At 43.0% G+C, this 22,560-nt stretch overlaps 1 protein-coding gene across 3 annotated transcripts in view; it reads right to left on the bottom strand.

The window, feature by feature from the left end:
• Positions 1–22,560, bottom strand: part of PRR7 (proline rich 7, synaptic) — a 154,090-nt gene that overhangs the window by 109,183 nt on the left and 22,347 nt on the right. The window contains exon 2 of one of the 3 annotated variants that reach the window (XM_073567361.1): positions 13,654–13,835. The exons of the other annotated variants lie outside the window; for them this stretch is intronic. The gene's annotated coding sequence lies outside the window, so the exon portion shown is untranslated. The remainder of the gene's footprint in view (positions 1–13,653; positions 13,836–22,560) is intronic. 3 annotated transcript variants of the gene reach the window in all.

Raw genomic sequence — 22,560 nt, 5'->3', positions numbered from 1 at the left:
ATTAGCTAAGGCCTCATTCAGAAGTCCTTCATTTTTCCGGTCCGTAAAACACGGATAATTGTTCATCTGTGTCCTGCATCTGAGTTTCATCAGTGTTTGATCAGTGAGTCAGCTTTTACCATCAGTTTTTCATCAGTGATTTTCACTGATGAAAAAATAAATAAATTGCAAAATTTCTCCTATTCACTACAGTGTTAATCACCGACTGAACATGGATTGCACACTGATGCCATACACTTGTATTGTTAATTATGATCTATGACTTAGATAAAAAAAAAGACATGTTGTGATTTTTTGCAGATCACCTGGACTGGAAAAGAACACAGCCATGTGATCAGTCTCAGGCAATATTAGGAAAGTGTTACACCCATGGAAAACACCTGGAAAATGTACGTGACTCATAGATGTCTGGATGTGTCATTAAGGAGTAATCATTGTTTTAATCTTTATTTCGTAAATCAATAATACACATTATCAGAGCCATCTGCTTCATTCTCCACCAGAAATGATCTTTCATTTTCAAAAATTTCAAATTTAAAGATAAAATCTGTATTCAGTGAAGACAGATTTCTACATTGCTGAGATAGAATCTTACCAGCAGCAGTGACCATCTCTTAGGCCGGTCTCACACGTCCAGATAATTCTGGTACCGGAAAAACTGGTACTGGAGCTATCCATGTCCGAGTGCACACGTGGTACGTCCGTGTGGTACACGTGTGGCAACCGTGTGCCGCACGTGAGCCGCATTAGGACCACACGGACGGTGCCAGGAAGAAGCGCTACAGTAAAAGTGCTGTTCCCGGCGGCTGGTGCTGAACGCAGCTGTCATTCTTCTCTCCTGCTCTGCCGGAAACAGCAAGCAGGAGAGCAGAATGAATGTAAACCCGACGTGGGGTCCCCCTCATTTTATGAACCAACCAGACGAAACTTACAGCTGGGGGCTGCAACCCTCAGCTGTCAGTTTCATCATGGTTGGTTCTCAAGAATAGATGGGTCCCCACAATGTTTTTTTAAAATTATTTAAATAAATAATTAAAAAACCCTCGTGGGGTCCCACCTATTTTTGACAACCAACCTGACTAAAGCTGACAGCTGAGGGCTGCAGCCCCCAGCTGTAAGTTTTGTCTGATTGGTTCATAAACTGAGGGGGACCCCACGTCGGGTTTACATTCATTCTGCTCTCCTGCTTGCTATTGCCGGCAGAGCAGGAGACAAGAATGACAGCCGCGATCAGCACCAGCCATGGGGGAACAGCGGCTTACAGCAGCGCTTCGTCCCGGCGGCCGTCCGTGAGCATGGAGGACAGTGTGAACTGTTCTCCGTGTGCACGTGTTCAGCATTTTTGTGGACCGTGTGCTCCCACGAACACTGACATGTCTCCGTGTTTTTCTCACGGACCGTGTGTCTGTGAAAACACGCTGACATGTGTAGAGACAAATTCATTTTAATGTGTCTACGTGTGTCAGTGTTTCTGGTACGTGAGGAAACTGTCACTACCCGTACTGGAGCCACTGACGTGTGAAACCGGCCTTATGGAGATGGGAGGAGGATGGAGAAGCTCCTCAGTTCTTCCCTCTATTCTACATAGAATTTTACAAGTAGCAACTATCATCTCCCATCTAAGTAATGTGAAAATCTGTTTTCATGACGAGCTGTTATGTTCCCTGAGTGGAGTAAGATTTCTGGCATGGAACACTTCATGAATCAAGAGCGTCTGACTTCACCATGCCGGTGGAGAAAATAGCTGGTCTTGATGAGTCGTGGGCCAATGCGTGCAGTTAAACATGTTTTGTTACAGGTATTGCACTAAGCATGGATTGAACCTTTAAGTTGAATTATTACATAAGAAGTGGGAACATGTGTCTGCTGAGGTCACAGATACAATGTTCAGATGTTAGTGCACTGCATATGATCAATTTTAGGTGGGACTTTTGTATAGCTGGCAGATAATGCACATTTTGGTCAAGAGTGCATCAGTCAGTGAGTGTGTGCACCACAGATACCTGTGTAGTCAATGCAGTGAGAGATTTTATGGCTGAAGTTGAGGTTCACCAAGTAACAAAGTTGACGCTAAGATTCATTAGGGGAGTTGCAGACCTCTACATATGCCCAGAAACTTGCTTTGAAGGCCACACACAAATTGACCAGCTCACAAGTTAAAGATGTAGTTTATTGCATGTGCTTCAGTTGGGTTTTCTTGTATATACTGGACATAAACAATAAAAACATACTGAAAATAATAAAATATGTTTATAACAAACACTTGATTTACACATTTTGCAATCCCCCTATCAAACAGAAGATTTTACCCACCTGCAGAGGAAATGCGGAGTCAGTATGATGGCCATTTAGATAAATTACCATCCTTGTAATACAACATGACTCAACGTTCTAAAAGGGCTCGCATTGCTACAAGCGAAGAATATTTCCAGACATACGGCACCTGATGTACTGAATTTGACAAGAAAAAGCCTCTGTAAAAATCAGTATGAAATAAAACATTTCCTACTGGACGTGCCAAACTGTCGAGTGTGTTTTCTTGTTGACAGCAAACAATATTTGAGGCACTCCGGATTACATGAATTCACACTTGTAGTGCCCACCATCGACAGTGTTTGTGTTACCATGAGTCTCAGCTTCCTATTTCTGCTAACTAAACTTCATAATCCAAAACTCATTATCACCTATTAAAAAAGGAACATTTTTAGAATTACATTTAAATTGGAATAAATGTGGTACTTGTTGGTCACGACAACAGCCAGAGACATATTTGTATGATGAACTCCAGCTAGGGAACAGGTTTGGAACAAGGGGACAGTATGTGCTTAATTGTCCTTTGCCTATGTATAACAGAGGCCACTGGGGTCTCTATTAAAAATATGACTGTTTCCAATAAAAAAACAATCAAAATATTCCAGGAAGGAAATTCAGATTCCACAAGGTGCCACTTGGGTCACATATAAGTCGTGTAACCTAACAACTACGTGTGATTTTTCCTGTGTAATACTCTTTAAACTCATCTGCCCATAGTACTCTTTTTTTAGCCATCAACTTTTACGTTCTGGTAATGAGTTTCAGGGCTGTGGAGTCGGAGTCGGAGTCGTGGAGTCGGAGTCGGTGCTCATTTTGGTGGAGTCGGAGTCGGAGTTGGAGTCGGTATAAAATGGACCGACTCCGACTCCTAAAATATATAATAAATCGGGTACAGTAATTCAATGCAGGATGTGCTGAATATTTTTTCATAGGAGTTTGGGAAAGTTATGAAATGTCCTATAAATGGCTGTTATATTCCTGATCTAAGGCTACATTCACACACAGCGTTTTTCCTGTGTTTTTTGAGGATACGTTTTTCAGCTGCAAAAGCTGATCATCTTTTTAAAAAACTGCATCACCTGAAAGGTTTTTGAGCTCATAGATAATGTTTTCAATAGCAAAAGCAGATTAGAAATCTGCTCTATCTATCCATTTATCCATATCTGTACCAAAAAGAATGAAAACCGGGTAGTACACCAATATATATTCTGTTCTATCTAAATATCTTGATTATTGGATCATAAAAATGATTAAATGTCTGAGGTTCACATTGTACTACAATAAATTTTTCACTTAAATATAAGCAATATGTGTGGGAGTCGGAGTCGGAGTCGTGGAGTCGGAGTCGGTGTAAGGGAAATTGAGGAGTCGGAGTCGGAGTCGCAGGTTTGGCTTACCGACTCCACAGCCCTCGAGTTTTAAATTGGCCTGAATCCCTGAGATACCAAACGGTATCATTTCAGCACGTTAATGAGTAGCTCCTGTGAATTTACATATATTGCAAGTTTCGACAAAAATTGTTTTCTCAGGGGTCGGTGCTCTTTGACAATTGTGTATATCAAGGACACCAACCAAACCCAGATTGTGACTTGGTACACCAGCTGTCTGGATCCTGCAGACTTGCCTATACTGTAGATCTCTTGTTCAAACTCCAGGGTCCGGGATACGTTTAGGGGGCTAGGAATGGCGTCTGTCTTATTTTAGGTTTAGGTCTGAAATCCTTTTCTTGTTCCTGTCTAAGTTTACTGAATTTATGGCTTTGGTCTGAGGTCTATACAGAATTAAAGGTGAGGACTGGGGTCTGAATCAATTAGGTTCTGCTTGGTGTCTGGTTAAGAGTTTGAGTTACCGTATTTTAAGGTTTGGTCTAGGATCTCAATATATTGTGGGTCAAGAAGTGTTTTGGCCACAGTTTTGTTTATTGTTTGGTTGTACTATCCAGAGGTGGATATTATATTCAGGCATTGCCAAGCACGGACTTCATATGTTTTAGATTTAGGTCACATGGCCTTTCTCTAGCTTTTCAATTAGGGAATCCTTGTATTTCTGTGGCAAAAACACTTCTTGACCCACAAACGGTAATTTGCCAATACCACGTGATCTCTCAGTGGGTTCTCTTCTGTACACCACTTCTTGTGGAGCAACGCCTCTTCTAAATGTCTAATTATATTGTGTACACTGTAAGGCAATGTGCTAATCTTTGCATGTCTTTTTTTGAATAATACTGGTATAACACATATACATGTTCTTTAATATTGCGAATTGATTATCTATCTGGGTGTGGCAAGCGCACGACCCTATTGTGGGTTAATGTACAGTTTTGCTTGCAGTATGCAATTTTAAATGTTTTTAACCTTTGCAGTGTTGTGATATTGTCACTTAATACAATTTATATATTTTTTCTATCATTCTCTTGGTGATCCCTGTATACTGCAGGCTACTTTTTCTTTGCTTGTTAAGACACCATGAACATGAGATTCACCTCAAATTTTGGGGGCTCATCATTGGAATTTTTAGATGTGAAAATCTGCATAGATCAGGGTACAATTTTTACGGAGGTTTTTCATAAGTCGTCGTCCACTAATTCCCTATTGCATTATGATAGTGCTCACCCGCCACATGTGAAGCGGTAATTACCATATAGTCAGTTTCTCAGACTTAAAAGAATAAACAATAATAGTGAAGGTTTTAATAAACAATTGTCAGAATTATATGATAGATTTAGAGGATACCCTAAACATTTATTGGATTCAGCTTTGGAAACGTCAACCACCTCAGATAATTCATCAAGTGGTAAAAAATAAGGATAGGAGATTTGTGTTCTGTTTTAAATATGGACCGATGGATAATTACATTCGTTCTTTGATTAGAAAAAATTGGCACCTCCTGGAACGTGGCCCAGAACTCTCTCATATAGTGATGGGAGGCCTCCTAGTTACCTGTAGACGAAGCAGGAGCTTACAGGATATTTTAGCATAATTGCATGAGGGCAGACAGTAAAGATTGGCTTAGGTCGGGCACCCCGAGGGGGAATTTTAGATGTGGCCATTGTTCTTTTTGTTTTCAACACATCACGGGAAATACTCTTAAAATAGGTTCCATTTTTCATAAAATACAGGATTTCATATCATGTAGAACGAATTATGCTGTGTACGTATTATTTTGCCCTTGTAGTTTTTTCTACATAGGTAAAACGATCCGGCCCCTTTTTGTTAGATTCAGAGAACACATTAAATCAACAAGGACTGGTAAGGGGGTTACACGACTTATTAATCATATTAGAGAATTTCATGGAGGGAATCTCAATGTTTTATGCTTTGCTGGTTTAGAAAAGGTGACCTTGCCACCACAAGGAGGTGATTTGCATAAATCACTTCTAAGAAGAGAAGCTAGGTAGATAATTGTAGCATGGTAGAGTTGGAAGGGACCTCTTGGGCCATCTGGTCCAACCTCCTGCTCAAAGCAGGATTCGCTAAATCATCCCAGACAGATGTCTGTCCAGCCTCTGTTTGAAGACTTCTGTTGAAGGAGAACTCCCCACCTTTCGTGGCAGCCTATTCCACTCATTGATCACTCTAACTGTTGAGTGTTGGCCCCAACACTCTCAAGAGTTGGGGCCAACAGGTTTCAATGATAAATTGGATATGTCCGTGTGTTTGTGATTCCTTTTTTTTGCTTGAGCTTTTAGTGTATAATTATTATAGCGCTGCTAATTATGATTTGGTTTTATTTATGTTTCTTTTTAATTTGTTTGCTGCGTTATCTAAATATGGCTATACTTGTTTGAGTAGACGTCTGCAGCCATTTGGATTGTAGGTGGGTTGGGATAGGGGGGGTACTTGACCTTATATTAGCCATATCTACCTCATCATTTCCCGAGACCACTGCAAAATCTTCATTTTGTCTGATTTTTCTACATTATTTATAGGTATATTTTTGAGTAAAATGTAAATTGCGCTTTTATTCTATAAACTACTGACAACATGTCTCCGAATTTCCAAGCACTATATTTTGTATTTATTTTCAGAAAATGAGAAACGGTCAAAATAACAAAAAATGCAGTGCTTGCAGACCTCAAATAATGCTAAGAAAACAAGTTCATAATCATTTAGAAGCAACAATACTAATGTTTTAACTCAGGAAGAGTTCAGAAATCAATATTTTGTGGAATAACCATGATTTTTAATCACAGCTTTCATGCGTCTTGGCATGCTTTCCACCAGACTTTCACACTGCTTCTGGGTGACCCTATACCACTCCTGGTACAAAAATTCAAGCAGTTCTTCTTTGATTGATGGCTTGTGACTATCCATCTTCCTCTTGATTACATTCCAGAGGTTTTCAATGGGGTTCAGGTCTGGAGATTGGGCTGGTCATGACAGGAATTTGATGTGGTGGTCCTTCATCCACACATTGATTGACCTAGCTGTGTGGCATGGCGCATTGTCCTGCTGGAAAAACCAATTCTCAGAGTTGGGGAACATTGCCTGAGCAGAAGGAATCAACTGTTTTTCCAGGATAACCTTTTATGCGGCGTGATTCATACGTCCTTCGCAAAGATTAACCTGCCCAATTCCAGCCTTGCTGAAGCATCCCCAGATCATCACCGATCCTCCACCAAATTTCAGTGGGTGCAAGACACTGTGGCTTGTACGCCTCTCCAGGTCTCCGTCTAACCATTAAATGACCAGGTGTTGGGCAAAGCTAAAAACTATACTGATCAGAGAAGATTACCTTACTCCAGTCCTCTATGGTCCAATCCTTATGGTCTTTGGCAAACTTCAGCCTGGCTCTCCTTTGCTTCTCATTGATGAAAGGCTTTTTTCTAGCATTACATGAGTTGAGCCCTGCCTCTAGGAGCCTGTTACGAACTGTTGTTGCCATGCACTTCACCCCAGCTTCCATTTGCCATTCCTTCTGTAGGTCACTTGATGTCATCCAGCAGTTGCTGAGTGACATTTGAATAAGATGACGGTCATCCCGGTCAGTGGAGAGTCGTTCTCGCCCTCTGCCCGTCGGTAGCTTTGTTGTCCCTAATATCTGCTGCTTGACCTTGTTGTAATGGACTGCCGTCTTAGAAATTTAAAGGACGGAGGCCACATGATGCTCCCTGTATCCCTCTGCTAGTAAAGCCAGGATTGAGCCCTTCTTTTCCTCACTCAAGACTTTTCTTTTCAACTCCTTTGACATGGTTAAAAGTTATTTTTTCATTCCTATTACTTTTGGGATATTACTAGCATTTGTTTTGCCATCCAGCTTGTTCTATTGCAAGAGGATTGTGAACACCACAGCAGGTTTTTTATACTTCGTTAAATAAGATTTGGTTCAGGTGATCACCTAATCAGAAGCACATTAAGTAGAATGAGGTGTCCTCTGGTTGGAATTCAACTAACACTGGAATGGAATGGCTGTCAGACATGTAGAGAAGCTGATTTTTATAAAACTGTGCAGTGGTCTCTTCATTTTTGCCAGAGCTGTATACTGTATATATGTGTGTGTATCTAGGAGCAATTTATAATACAGAAATGACACTCACGCTTTCATGACACATAATAATGTTTCTACAGATGAATCATTCATTTCTTGCAGAATTTCCACAATATGGAGATCTAGTTATGAGACTGTTCTTCCTATTTTTATTCCTCTGAATTACAATCTGTAAAGCTTCAGTCACAAGCCCTGGAGTGTGCATGTTTAGTGCACATAGACAATGGGAAAGACCGGTGAATCGGTAGCTGTGAGGTCATGCTGTGCTTCCATAGATGCTTGCCAATCTGTATCACTTGCGCGCAGTAACATGTTCCTCCAGTTTTACCCAAGGTCGTGATAGTAGCAGTGTGTAAATAGGAACAGGATGCATGCGGTGACACAAATAGCCTGGTGCTACCAACGACGCCTGCGTCACAGAACATATTTCCGAACAAAAGAAACTATTTTCTGGCTACTTAACATTTACATCAGACTATTCCTTTCTTAGAAAATAATCTGGTTCTGATTATCATCATATGGTGGCAATTTAAAGATGACACGTTGCTACTTTTATTACCAATGAAATGAACAAGATGGGTTATACAAGTCTTCTCCATATAACGCTGGGGGTTAACGCTTTTTATATAATAAATTGTTCAATAGGAAAACTGTGAAAAATCCAGTCGTCATGGTGACTAGAAAATTGGCCCTGCCGACTGGGCCTTCCTTTAAGCCCAAATACATAAAGCTAGTCACTGGGCGCTTTCCTGACGCAGGTGAAAATAGACGGCTCCCGCTGGACCGGATGATGATAGCACGGTGCACGCTGTCTGCACTCAATTATGGGAGCAGTAATAGTAAGTTACATGTAACAGGCACCTCACAAAGGACTGTATACATGCTCAAATAACAGGTCAGAAGCAAAAGCAAATGAGCGAGTCGACGCGATAACCACTGAACGCAAACAGGCGAGGTGTCCGAACGATAAGTGACAAAACACTGATAGAATAAATGCTTCATCTCTATATATAAAAATGAATGTATGTGTGTATCACCAACCAATCACGAAGCATCTTTCATTTCACCAGAGCTGTTCAAAAGAAGCTCAGCTGTGATTGGTTGCTATGATCAACAGTTTTCCTTGCAACCAATCACAAAGCATCTCTCATTTCACCAGAGCTGGTTAAAAGTAGCTGAGCTGTGATTGGCTGCTATGAGCAAGTTTTCCCACTTGACAACACCTCAGCAGACACTGACATGGTGGGAGAAATCTAGCATCCCGAGGAACATAAGCTCCAGCCAACGTCTGTCCCCCAGAAAGGAGCAGTGAGTACATGACAGAAATGAATCCCCCCCCCTCCCGTGTGGTATCATTAAGTGACACACATGAATGTAGGAAAGTGCACATATTAAATGTCATGTGGATTTAATATTTTCTCACAGATACTTTTATGCATTATTGATGTGTTACTGTGCTCTGATGCTGTTTTTTTTAAAGTGCTACTTTCCCCATAATTCACCTGAATATACCCATATAACACATAATGCTTTTCCCATAACAACCCAATAAATATGATACTATACTGCATACAGATGCTGTACAACCATGAGCAACTCACCTGGACAAATTACAAGTTGACGGTGCATGAAAATGTGTGTGAAGGTTTCTCTACTGTACTAATGTATAAGGTTTGTGCCTGTCCATTGGTGAAAAGCATGACTGTGATATTTATGGTGGCAGATAAGTGAGAATATCAGCCTGATCAGTAGAAAACCTGGGATCTTAGTGAACCATGTTTCTGTGCAATTTCACTATTCTACTTTTACTGGCTTTGACGGGATGATGTGGGATATTATGGGTAGTAGTCCGGTAGTTCTGGCTGACAGGACAATATGGGATATTAGGGGTAGTAGTCCGGTGGCTCTGGCTGATGGGATGATGTGGGATATTAGTGGTAGTTGTCCGGTGGCTCTGGCTGATGGGATGATGTGGGATATTAGGGGTAGTAGTCCGGTGACTCTGGCTGATGGGATGATGTGGAATATTAGGGGTAGTAGTCCGGTGGCTCTGGCTGATGGGATGATGTGGGATATTAGTGGTAGTAGTCCGGTGACTCTGGCTGATGGGATGATGTGGGATATTAGTGGTAGTAGTCCGGTGACTCTGGCTGATGGGATGATGTGGAATATTAGGGGTAGTAGTCCGGTGACTCTGGCTGATGGGATGATGTGGGATATTAGGGGGAGTAGTCCGGTGGCTCTGGCTGATGGGATGATGTGGGATATTAGTGGTAGTTGTCCGGTGGCTCTGGCTGATGGGATGATGTGGGATATTAGGGGTAGTAGTCCGGTGGCTCTGGCTGATGGGATGATGTGGGATATTAGGGGTAGTAGTCCGGTAGCTCTGGCTGACAGGACGATATGGGATATTAGGGGTAGTAGTCCGGTAGCTCTGGCTGACAGGACGATATGGGATATTAGGGGTAGTAGTCCGGTAGCTCTGGCTGACAGGACGATATGGGATATTAGGGGTAGTAGTCCGGTAGCTCTGGCTGACAGGACGATATGGGATATTAGGGGTAGTAGTCCGGTAGCTCTGGCTGATGGGATGATGTGGGATATTAGGGGTAGTAGTCCGGTGACTCTAGCTGATGGGATGATGTGGGATATTAGGGGTAGTAGTCCGGTGGCTCTGGCTGATGGGATGATGTGGGATATTAGTGGTAGTTGTCCGGTGGCTCTGGCTGATGGGATGATGTGGGATATTAGGGGTAGTAGTCCGGTGGCTCTGGCTGATGGGATGATGTGGAATATTAGGGGTAGTAGTCCGGTAGCTCTGGCTGACAGGACGATATGGGATATTAGGGGTAGTAGTCCGGTAGCTCTGGCTGACAGGACGATATGGGATATTAGGGGTAGTAGTCCGGTAGCTCTGGCTGACGGGATGATGTAGGATATTAGAGTGAATGTGGTTATGCGGAGTGGGCGGGGCTCTACACTCAGCTATATATATAGATATAATCATTATAATTTGTTATAACTAACGGTAGTTAGTTACTATGCCCGGGCAGTGCCGGGCTCTTCAGTTAGTATTGAATAAAGGTGCTTCTTTGTTGCTTCCATATTACAAGACATTTTGGCGGAGATCCTGAGCCTTCATCAGGACCAGAATGCAAACTTCCCAGTTAAGCACCATACTCTGCTCTGTAGTGTTAGCAGCCAGGAAGCTTCATGTGAACAGCTATTCAGAAGTGGCAGGAACATATTCATATGGTAATCGCCAGAGAAGGATGTCTGTGGCAGGAGAGCTTCATTACTGATAGACGGGCTTGGCTACAATCCTGCCCTCAGGGACGGCGCGTTTAGGCTTTATCTTGTTTTATGGATGATGCCCTTTGAGGCACCGCCATATAAGATGACTTTGCTAATACTGAGGTACTGATTTATAAGGGCAATCCACTATATAATACTTCTGTTATAATGAAGTACACAAATAAGAGGACCTGTAATCTATATGATGTGGTATCATGGAATACCCGCGTTAGACTCCAAATTCAGAAACATGAGAAGCACAGAGAGTAGGTATATTCCGTTATCATGTACCTATCTGATCTAAATAACTGGTTCCACTATGGAGACAAGAATCATATCGATAACCTAAGCATTAAACATTTGCAAAAACTGGACCCAAAAATTCAAAAAAAGAGTTAATATACACAGACGCTTCAGGCTCTAAAAGGATTTATTTAAAGTTGTACAGAAGTTGAGGGGGTAAACTTAAAAGCTGCAGGTGTTTGAACAGGTTCTGTGTCGTTTCCTGTTAGTAGTGCGCCTAAAAAAAAGTGTTTCACTACTTTTTTATTTCTTAGGTGGACCCAAAAATACTCTGGCTTCATAACTTCTGAGATTTGGCCACCTGTGGGTGATGCTATGCGGCAAGTCGGTATAGACTAGTAATGCATCTTAGGCCTCTTTCACACATCAGTTTTTTTGCCATCAGTCACAATCCGTCATTTTATGAAAAAAAGGATCCGGCGACTGATGCCACTGGATCCGTTTTTTTCTCATAGACTTGTATTAGTGACGGATGGCAGCACGTTTCATCCGTCGTTAAAAGGATCCATCGGAAATTCAGTGTCCTGAGGCGACGGACAAAGTAACGTTGTTTGTCTACGTCGAAAAGTCAGACAGCGACGGATCCAGCGCCGTCTGTCGTTGGTTATAATGGAAGCCTATGGGCGCAGGATCTGTCTCTGTCCGTCAAAAGACGGAATCCGGCGACGGATTCCGTTTTTTAAAACTGAGCATGCCCTGAATAATATCTTTTCCTTTAATTTAACCCCTACAGCTGCTGCGACGGATCGGTCAAAAAAACTGATCCATTGCATCAGTTTTTCACAATCTGCTCAGGATCCGTTTTTTTCAAACTTTGACAGATTGCAACTGATTGTAAAAAACTGATGTGTGAAAGAGGCCTTAAAGGGAATTTGTCAGGTTATTTTATATATTATTTGGGAGCAGCATAATGTAGGGACAGAGACTGTAATTCCAGTCATGTGTCACATACTGGGCTGCTTCCTGCAGTTTTGATAAAAAGTACTGTTTTATCTGTTGCAGATCTACCGTCTCTCTGGATGCTGAGCTCTGTGTAATGCCGCCCACACCACTGATTGACATTGCATACCTGTGTACATTGTGCATAGATAGAAAGCTGCTAATCAATGGTGTGAGCGGAGATAAAAAGAACTCATGAATATGGAGGACTACATGGCAGCAGGTTTATTAGTCCTCTAGAGATAATCTCCTGCTGATAAACCAGTGATTTCATCAAAACTACAGCAAGCAGCCCTGTAAGTGACACATAGCTGGAATCAGGGTCCCTGTCTCTTCATAATGCTGTTCTCAGATTAAGTGGCAAAAACCTGGTGACAGAGTCCCTTTAAATTGTCCAAAAACCTGAAGATCTAAAAGACGGTAAGGCAGAAAGATGTCGCATTGAGGAGCTCCCCCCCCCACTTAGGACTTCTCTCTGTCAGCCATAGCAGATTGAAGTCAGATTGAAGTCGTTCTGTAGGAGAGACTACTGCCTTTCTGTCCATTATATTGACAGTCAATGATATCTGGTCGGTCAGCCAGTCATTGGAGGCCATCCCTATAGGTTGTCTATATTGGACATGTTTATGGCTTAATCATGTCCCAAAACATCACATTTCTCTCTCTTAACATGGTTTAGTAAGTTTTAGCATTCTCTGTAATGTGACATAGAACACTGTATTTTGCTCTACCTAGAAATGTATGAATAAATTGTTATCTGGGTATTACCAGTTGTGGGTGCACCCATATAAACCCTAGGCTATGCTCACATGAAAATAAAACAAGAAAAAACACTGACTAAAGATCCAAAATTGAATATAAAATCTATAATTTTTATTTACTCAATGATAAAAGATCAGGGATAATAACGGGAATGATAAAAAGCATGTATTTACACAACAGGTATACTACAAGGCCGCACATCCCTAAATATAAGAAAAGTCCTAATTAGACCACTATTACACTGCCCCAAGTAATGAAAAAAGTGCAAAAGTATACACAATAAAAACTAACACACAGTACAGGGAAATATTAAAAAATAGTGAATATAGAAAAGTGCTTAGTGCCAAAATTTCATATAAGGTAAAACATTATTATAACCACAATAAAGTGCAAATAGCATCGTTGGTGCACATGGCGTGTGTACAAAATGCAAAAAAAACACTGCAAAATCTAGTGTGAGTAAGAGCAATGTAATGGTGATACAAATGGAGAGAAGAGAGAACCTAATTAGTAACTCAGAGATCTAGTGAGAAGTATATTAAGAAAAGTGCTTACAAGAGTAGTGTAGTCTCACTCTCCAGGGATGGCGTGCCTCCCCAACGCGCGTTTCGGCTCGTTTGCCTGACATATATATTTTCCACCTGTGGTTTTACCTATCACCATTAATCTCCATTAATTTTCCTTTGATTTTCTTTTTGGATAAGTTCACATGAGCATATACAAAAATCTTCTGATTTCTATTAAGAAAAAACAGTCAAATTTTCATCTGTGTTGTAATCCGTATGCTATTTGTATGACATCCGTTTTTATACATCTGCAGTTAATAAAAGTTACACGACCAAACACCGTTTCCTATTTTCAGAATTGCCATACACCCATAACATTTCAGATGCTATATAAGATCCGATAATTGTTTTGCACACCCATAGACTTGAATACCGAAATACATAATAGACTAGTGATATTTTTCACACAGGCATTCATCTGATTGGCTGAACTGAAAAACATTAATCTGAGTACTGTCCCTGTGATGTCAGTTTTTTTATACGGGCAGCACTTGGGCCGAAATTACAGTTGTGTGAACACAGCCTTAGGCTGTATGCAAAGTCTGTGTACGGACAATTCTGTGTGGACCAAGCCCGGGTCTCCTCACCCAAACTAACAGCCTAACAGGCGTATGAGACTAATACAAGTATTTACAACGGACATGTCAGGAGAGCTGGCAGGGCCTCTTTACTAAATCTAAAGCCACTATTTCATGTCATCCATTTTATAATACAGCACACAGGATAGCACGGGTGAAATAATGAAACTTTGATGTCTCGCTAAATACAACTAGATATTACCATATGACAGGGATGCAAATGGGTCATTTAGATTTGAGCAGCCATCTAAATGTTTTGATGACTGTATTCTCCCTCTATTCTCTGATCTATGCACTAGTGCATATTGATAGTATGTCGTATTGATGGCCACACATTATGGACCTTTAGGGTCTCCATTTGCCTCTATATACAGAGGTACTAGTTGGTCGGTGAGAATACGTATAGTATGTGATGTAACATGCCCCCATTTGTGTCCTGACTGTTTTCACCAATTTCATTTGGGGCACAGAGGTACAATAAGGGTACAAGGTGATGAGCTATACAATAGAGTGCACAAGTCACAGGGACTTATCTGCTTTGGGTTACATAAGCTGGATAAGAGAACCCCAGTAGTGTTTTGAAGATGCACGGCTGAGCCGGCTGTCAGTCAGTGTTGGAGCGCAGTTTCAGTCGATGCTCACTATGTACTGAGTGGTGACTGTAGCTGCCCCACTATGATTGAAAGCAAGAGGCTACCGGGACGAATAAAGTTCATTTCTTCCCGAGCATCGGCCGCATGGCATCAGACTTCTATTAACGCCTTATCTGTAGCCTAATAGCATTTTTTCACATGACAGGTTGCCTTTAATGGCTGAGATGCACAGTGAAGCTCAATTTCTTTCTAAATTCACTGTGCTTTTAAGTCAATGGGTAAGACTGGTGTTAGAGAAATACAAAATGATATAGGGAACCTTATTATGATTTGCTATCTGCTCTTGATTATTCTATGAGATAATATTTAAAGGGATTCTATCAGCAGGATTTCACATCCCAAATGATTTATATGTGCATATAGCTCTTTCAAAGACAAGACCAGCAATACCTTTAGATGGCCATTCTGTTCCTCCGTTACTAAGAAATCAGTGTTTGAATTGATATGCAAATGAGGTTGAACAACTATTGTAGATCTGAAGTATCTGTCACACCAGCTCTATTCCCCGCCACCCAGTGTAAGCTCCACCTGCTTGACAGAGCTCTATGCTTTTTGACTTCAGACAAAGCAGTGATCAGTCAAGCTGGAGGACGCAGCACAGAGTGGGGAATAGAACCGGGGTGACACTAGATCTTCAATAGGCTTTCACATAGCAATTTCTTAGTAATGGAGGAATGGACTCTCTAGGTAAAGGTATTGCTGGACTCGTCTTTGAAACAGCTACACGTGCATATAAATAGTTGGTGGGGGTGAAATCATGTCGACAGATTGCCTTTAAGAAATTCATAAGTCCAATCAGAGGCTTAGCAATCAGATGTCTGGACCCAATGCAAAATCTACACCTGGGCCTTGCACCTCTCTTTGACTTTATACTGAACCCAAATATAAAACTGTATTAATGTACATTCCCTTTATTAAGTGTAATGATGACATCATCATGCAGTTAGAATATCGCAACACAACTATTTATGGGGCTATGGTTGCTATGTGCCACGCTTACAGTCATTTGTGCCTAAATCCTCATGCACTCCTATAGAAAAATTATTCCATTACGAACAATTGAAAAACAAAGCAAGACACAAGCTTAAAAGAGGTACGGGTACTTCTTCTTTGTAACAAGTGGCAGAAACTGTCCCACATGGCAGCATGCTGGTTTGCATATTTGTAACCTAAAACTAGGAGTCAGTCTAAAAAGGTGCAAAGCCAGTCCAATTTCATTGTTGGAAAACATCACCATGTGAAAAGAGCCTTAGCCTTTGTTATTTTGCTTTTGTTAAGTAAGAGCTATAATAAAAAAAAAGCTTGGTGCTAATAATGGTTTGACCACTATCCTACAAGACGCAGTTCACACTGCATTCCTGCAGTCCATTCATGGATCCATCTGAAAAAAAACACAATCCAGCCACAAAATCCATCCACAATCCATCCATAAAAACACAATTGAGACCAACACCCGACGCAGCCAGAGGCTGCTATGACACAAATGGAGGTTCAGCCTATGTTTCTGTGCCCGTCTGAGAAAATGGATGCTTTCGGAAGTAAATCACAAACCAAGCTAATTTGAACTTCGTTTTTGTCATACCAGCCTATGGCTCTGTCATATGTGTAATAAGAAAGCCGTGATATCTCTGCAGAACTTTTGCAGGATGTGCCATTAATGATGAGACTGCCATCTGCTGGCCAGCCGAAATCAAGCGGAACCAAATTGTGCTGGGAGATTTGCAGGGGGAGTAGCCTCTTGTGCTGGACCGGATCAGGTGACCCACAGGTACGACTTCCCTCATATAAAAGCCCCACACACCAAGCCACAAGGAGATTTAGTACCAAGCAAGAGAACAGAGCAGACGTGCTCCAGAAACACCAGAGACCAGAGTGGCAGGCCTCAGTGGAAAGTCTGCGCCACACAGGTGCAAGTCGCCACCTGGCAGTATCCAGATTCTCCGCAGGAGACCTCCAAGTACCACCTACGCTGGTCAGAGCCAAGATTTGTACCCTGTGCTGGTCAAGTCTGCAAGGCCCGACGTCGCCTGTTAAGAGCCAAGGCATTGAGGATTGGGTCCACTGGACAAAGTGCTGCCAGACCAACTCGTTGCTGGACTGAAGGATCTGAAGCAGATCTTAAATAAATACCTACTCCTGAATCCCGATCTTGGCTTCCTGTCACGGCTGTGTCAGATGCTGCAGACAGTCGTACTGCATCTGGCAAAAGGTCTCTGTGGTTGGCTTTGCAGATGCCTTCCTAATCCTTCTGACTCTTGGACAATTGACACACCTAGACCGGGTGTTTATAGACTTCCTCTGTGCTTCTGGGAATCTGCCGGTGATATTTTCTTTTCCCCTGGTGAGGTTTGGAGCTATAGCAGTTAGCTATCTTGCTCTTTGGTATTTGGATGAAGTTTGTGTTACCTCCCTCAGTCTACTCAACAAAAGTGTTATCCTTGTTTCTCTATCCCAGCTGTCTTTAGTTGTAGTGAGGATTGACTAGTGATACACCGTTGAGTGTCAGGCAGGGATTAGGGACGTTTAAGGCAGAAAGGGTGACTTTAAGTCTCCACTCCCCCTTCACTAGTGTTGGGCTCCCCTTCCCCTCATGTTTATTTTTATTTATTTATTTTACTCATTTATATAGCGCCACTAATTCCACAGCTCTTTACAGACGTTACTGGCACAATCTAAATTCCCTAACAGTATGTCTTTGGAATGTGGGAGGAAACCGGAGTACCCAGAGGAAACACACGCAAACACAGGGCGAATATACTAACTCCTTGCAGATGTTAGTCTTCCCACACTGAGATTGATGACGAAGCAAGAATCTTGGAAAGAGAGACTCCTGCTCTCACTGCCGCAGTCCGGAGTCATGAAGTAGTCACCCATGAGTGAACCCAACTGGATGCGAGAGATACATTAAGTAATTCAGGAAATCCGAGGTGAGCTGTGCAGCATTAAGGGGACCCCTGCTGCCGCCCCTCTGGCTGATCACACGACCTTATGTGAGAGGAGGTCAGAGTGGGAAAGTTGCTCCTTCCAAGCCCCATCACGAAGCATAAGTAGTCCATCAGCGGAACATGAGCCAGAGTGTTGGACTTGTGGTGGAAGGGGGCATATTTGAAGAGACTGCCTGAGTTGAGAACGGAGATGGGGAGCCTGTTAAACTAATGCGCCCCACGATGGTGGAGCATACCATGGGGTTTCGAGCCTCAGAGGACAGAAGAGAGAACTCTGAGGATATTATCTCCAAGAATCCCATTACCTGGGCTGAATTAAATGGGCAACGCATTTGCTGCTTGATGACCAGGTGACCACTATGCCAGAGTCATTGTTCTGAGGTTGCTGGCTCCAGAAAAGAACACACCATCCGACTAATGGCGGCTAACCAACTGCCTATCCCCATAGCGGTAGTAGCGTAGATGCCCATCCGGGTGTGCGGAAAAGATCTGGGCCAAAAAAGAATACTGTAGTACTGACAGAAGGGTCTGGAGGCGGAGGACCCAGTGTAACCCTGGGTACGAATAAGCTAAAAGAAGTGGGACAAACAAATAACAACTGTACCCGTGCCACTCGTGATCAGGCCAGTAAGAAGGTGTTTTAGCAACTCGTGCAAGTCAGTGAAGTTACCTGCTGCCTCCCAGTAGCTCTGCAAAGTAGTGCTGTGCTGAAGGATTCAACTCCCTCTAGAGTTCAATGTTACCTAGCAAGTTTTAGCTCCAAAAGCGCTGGTAGTGCAGCTGGCTAAAAAAAACTCATGAGAGGGGTGCTCACTTTGGTGTAGAGAAGAGCTTTTGGTGTTTGCAATGACTGGTATACTGGCCTCAACTGCGGCAAGAGGTCGAAGGAGTTTGCAAAAGAAGTCGCCAATGCGAGCTGAAAAACTCCCAGAATAGAGAGCTCTTATTCAGGCTATCAGAACCTCAGGCCCTGATGATCGACTATCTGATGATCGGAACTTCATACAACGGCTACGGGTATTGTTTGGTGATGACTGATCACTTCACCAAGTTCATGTTGGTTACTCCCACCTGGAATCATACAGCCGAAGCTACAGCTAGAGCCATCTGTCAGGACTTCATCCGCATATATGGGTGCCTGAAGCTAATTCACTCCAACCAAGGGGCCTGCTTCCAGGGGCACGTAATGGAATCACTGTATTGTATCTATGGAATCGATAAATCCCGAACCATGCCGTATCATCCACAAGGGAATGAGGCCTGTGAGTGCTTCTACCGATCCCTGATGTGTTTTGTTGTGATCACTGGAAGAGGACAAGATGATGAAGTGTCCCGAATTTGTGTCCGCGTTGGTGTGGGTTTATAACAATCGAGTCCATGAATACAGGTTACACTCCTTATACAGTGGGGAAAACAGTATTTCGTCAGCCACCAATTGTGCAAGTTCTCCCACTTAAAAAGATGAGAGAGGCCTGTATTTGACATCATAGGTAGAACACAACTATGAGAGTCAAAATGAGAAAACAAATCCAGAAAATCACGTCTGATTTGGCAAGATTTATTTTTCAAATTATGGTGGAAAATAAGTATTTGGTCACCTAAAAACATGCAAGATTTCTGGCTCTCACAGACTTGTAACTTCTTCTTTAAGAGGCTCCTCTGTCATCCAATCATTACCTGTAGTACCTGTTTGAACTTGTTATCAGTATAAAAGACACCTGTCCACAACCTCACAGTCACACTCCAAACTTCACTATGGTGAAGACCAAAGAGCTGTCAAAGTACACCAGAAACAAAATTGTAGCCCTGCACCAGGCTTTGAAGACTGAATCTGCAACAGGCCTCTCTCATCTTTTTAAATGGGAGAACTTGCACAATTGGTGGCTTACAAAATACTTTTTTCCCCACTGTATGCTGCTGTTTGGGGCTAGATTTGGAGGATACCTGTGCAGGAAGTAGTCCAAGTGCCTGGATTGGAGAACACCGACACCGACTTCAGACGGTAAGGAAGTTGGTTGAACAGAAGTTTCGGGAAGTGGAACATTCAAGTCGATCCCCAATGTCAGGTGGACAACGTCAGCCAGGGGACCGTGTGTTGGTGTGGGCTATGTGACCCGGGAACAAGCTAGATCACCATTGGGAGGCGGTACTGTAGTGAAACCTCCACCAGGGGGAGCTGGTGAGGGAAGAGAGGTTACACACTAAGAGCAGCAACCCTGAGCAACAGCACAGGTGCCACAGGTAACGAGAGAGAATAGTCAGACGAACCGAGTCAGAAACTAGCAGGAGCAGACGTACCAGAAGGAGCAGCAATACACGTAGTCAAAATACCAAGCCGAGATTCAGAAAGCCAGAACATGAGCACGGGGTCCAAAACGTGAGACGAATTATGTGGTCGGGGTACAAGCCGGGGAGTCAGATGCCAGAGAGGGAACGTAACAGCAGAGATGAATACCAAGAGATGGGGTCAGAAATCAGTCCGGGTCATACACGTGAATATCAGTCAAAGGCAGGAGGAACACCAAGGTACAAGGGTCAGAGGCTCTAAACTGGAAGCTTGAGCTATCACTAACACTGGTCAGCAGGCTGTGAGAGACTGAAATAGCCCAGCTAGCTCCAGAACGAGGCTGAGGAGATTAACTCCTGCATGACCAGTCCGGAGTGAAGACAGCAGAAAATAAACTCCGGACTGGACCATGACAGGTACCCTACCGAGTAGTGAGGAAGATCCACCCAGATAACAGTCTACGAGGTTAGACTTGAGGGAGATGACGCCGTAGCACCTCAGGTGTTGCACCGGAATATGCTGCGACCCTGCTCATCAGAAGTAGAGGACCGAACCAAGGCTGGGCCCCCAACAAAGTGGCCGAGGTCCCGCACAGGGAGTCTTAGAGGAAGAATGGCTTGCAGGGCCGATGAGTTCACCAGAAATGCCGTTGCCGCTCTCTAATGGGACACAAAGCGAACAAGGAGTCAACTTACAACCTCCAGTGGCTAAGTTTCCAAGTACCTCAGACGTGGCTCTACAGGAAGAGCTCCACAAAACTGTGCGGGCCAACGCTGGGATTCCCACTAACTGGTATGCTCAGAATGAATTTGTCTGGTCCCATATACACCAGAAAACCAAGAAATGAGCTCAACTGTTGGCTGAACTAGGCCTACCTGTGGGGAAGCTTTGAACTCAAAAGAATTCCACTCGCCCAAGGACTGGTGAGCAAAATGGGGGGAGGAATGTAATAAGAAGCCGTGATAACTCTGCAGAACTCTTGGAGGATGTGCCATTAATGAGAAGAGACTTCCATCTGCTGACCAGCTGAAATCAAGCAGAACCAAATTATGCTGGAAGATTTTCAGGGGGCGTGGCCTTGTGTGCTGGACTGGATCAGGTGACCCAAAGGGAGGATTTCCCTGATTTAAAAGCTCTGCGCGCAAAACCACAAGGAGATGTGGCGGCAAGGAAGAAAGCGGAACAGAAGTGCTCCAGAGACACCACTGAGACCAGCGTGACAGGCCTCAGTGGGAAGTCTGTGCCACCCAGGTGCCGATCGTGCTGGTCAAGTCTTCAAGGCCCGATGTTGCCTGTCGAGAGCCTAGGCCTAGCCCTCTCCGCCCCGAGCATAACAGAATTCTGCCAATAGTCAAGCCGAAAAGATCAGCGAGGAGACTGCGACAGACGAGGCCCGCTGATGATGGAGAAACAGAGCGAGTGAACAGGGCTGTCACTTCCAGCTATCATCCACAGTACCGGGGTCAGCTGTGATTAGGGTCTCAAGTTGGGAGGGGGCCGGTTAATGCGCGGGAGGCTCAATGGACTTTTATAGACTACGTCAGAAAGAGACTTGCGGCCTAGCGGGAAACCTGGTGACCCCCGCTAGTGCTAAAGCTTCAGAGAAAACTAACGTGGTGACTCAAATGACTAGGCACACCACCTTTTGTGAAAAAGAACAGTAACGATAAATAGTGAAAGACTTTCTTTGTTATTTCAGACGTATTGTTATTAATTCTATTGTTGATTTGCATACATACATACTAACACTAATCGTTTAAAGCTGTGCTGTATATAAATAGAATTACCGTATATCAATCCCCATTTCCTGCCACGTGATCTCTGTTCAATGCAACCAGACATGTGTGCATTACAGGTGTTTGTCTGATTGATGATTTTTTGGGGATTCAGGTGGAACCCTGGAACGTAATGCAAAAATGCAGTGTGAACAGGGCCTAAACCTTGCAGTCCATGTGGGTGATGTCCTGCGATTATTAAAGCAGTTAGACTGAGCTTACATGTCAAACACAGCTGTATTTTTCATGTTGCCTGTAAAAAGGACACATTATTAGCCCTATTACCTAAAGCGCTGAGTTTATGATGCCTGAAAAGTCATTAAAAAAACACCAGAAATCAGTATTGCCCCTGAAAATCTTTCACGTCTGGATTCACTTATAAAGTTTTCTGGTGGAGTGGGAAAAAAGAAATGAAATGTTCAAGTCCTTCCATTTACTGTAATACTTTCTTCTACTTTGTACTTGGTTTGGCTAAAAAACATCCTAAAGGTCTAAAAACAAAATCAGCCAAACTTTCCATAACTGCTAAACCATTCTGGCTATTTGGTTACACAAAATTGGAGCAAAGGAGTCCACAAACTAGAATACATCACCCCCAATCACTGTATAATCTGACACAATGCAGACACTCATCCAGCCCATAACATACAGAAGAGAG

The sequence above is a fragment of the Dendrobates tinctorius genome, unplaced genomic scaffold (genome assembly GCF_039654945.1).
Source record: "Dendrobates tinctorius isolate UK_male_01 unplaced genomic scaffold, ASM3965494v1 ptg000001l, whole genome shotgun sequence".
Lineage (NCBI taxonomy): Eukaryota > Metazoa > Chordata > Amphibia > Anura > Dendrobatidae > Dendrobates > Dendrobates tinctorius.
Note: the sequence above shows the minus strand (reverse complement) of the source record. Positions and strands in the feature narration are given on the sequence as shown.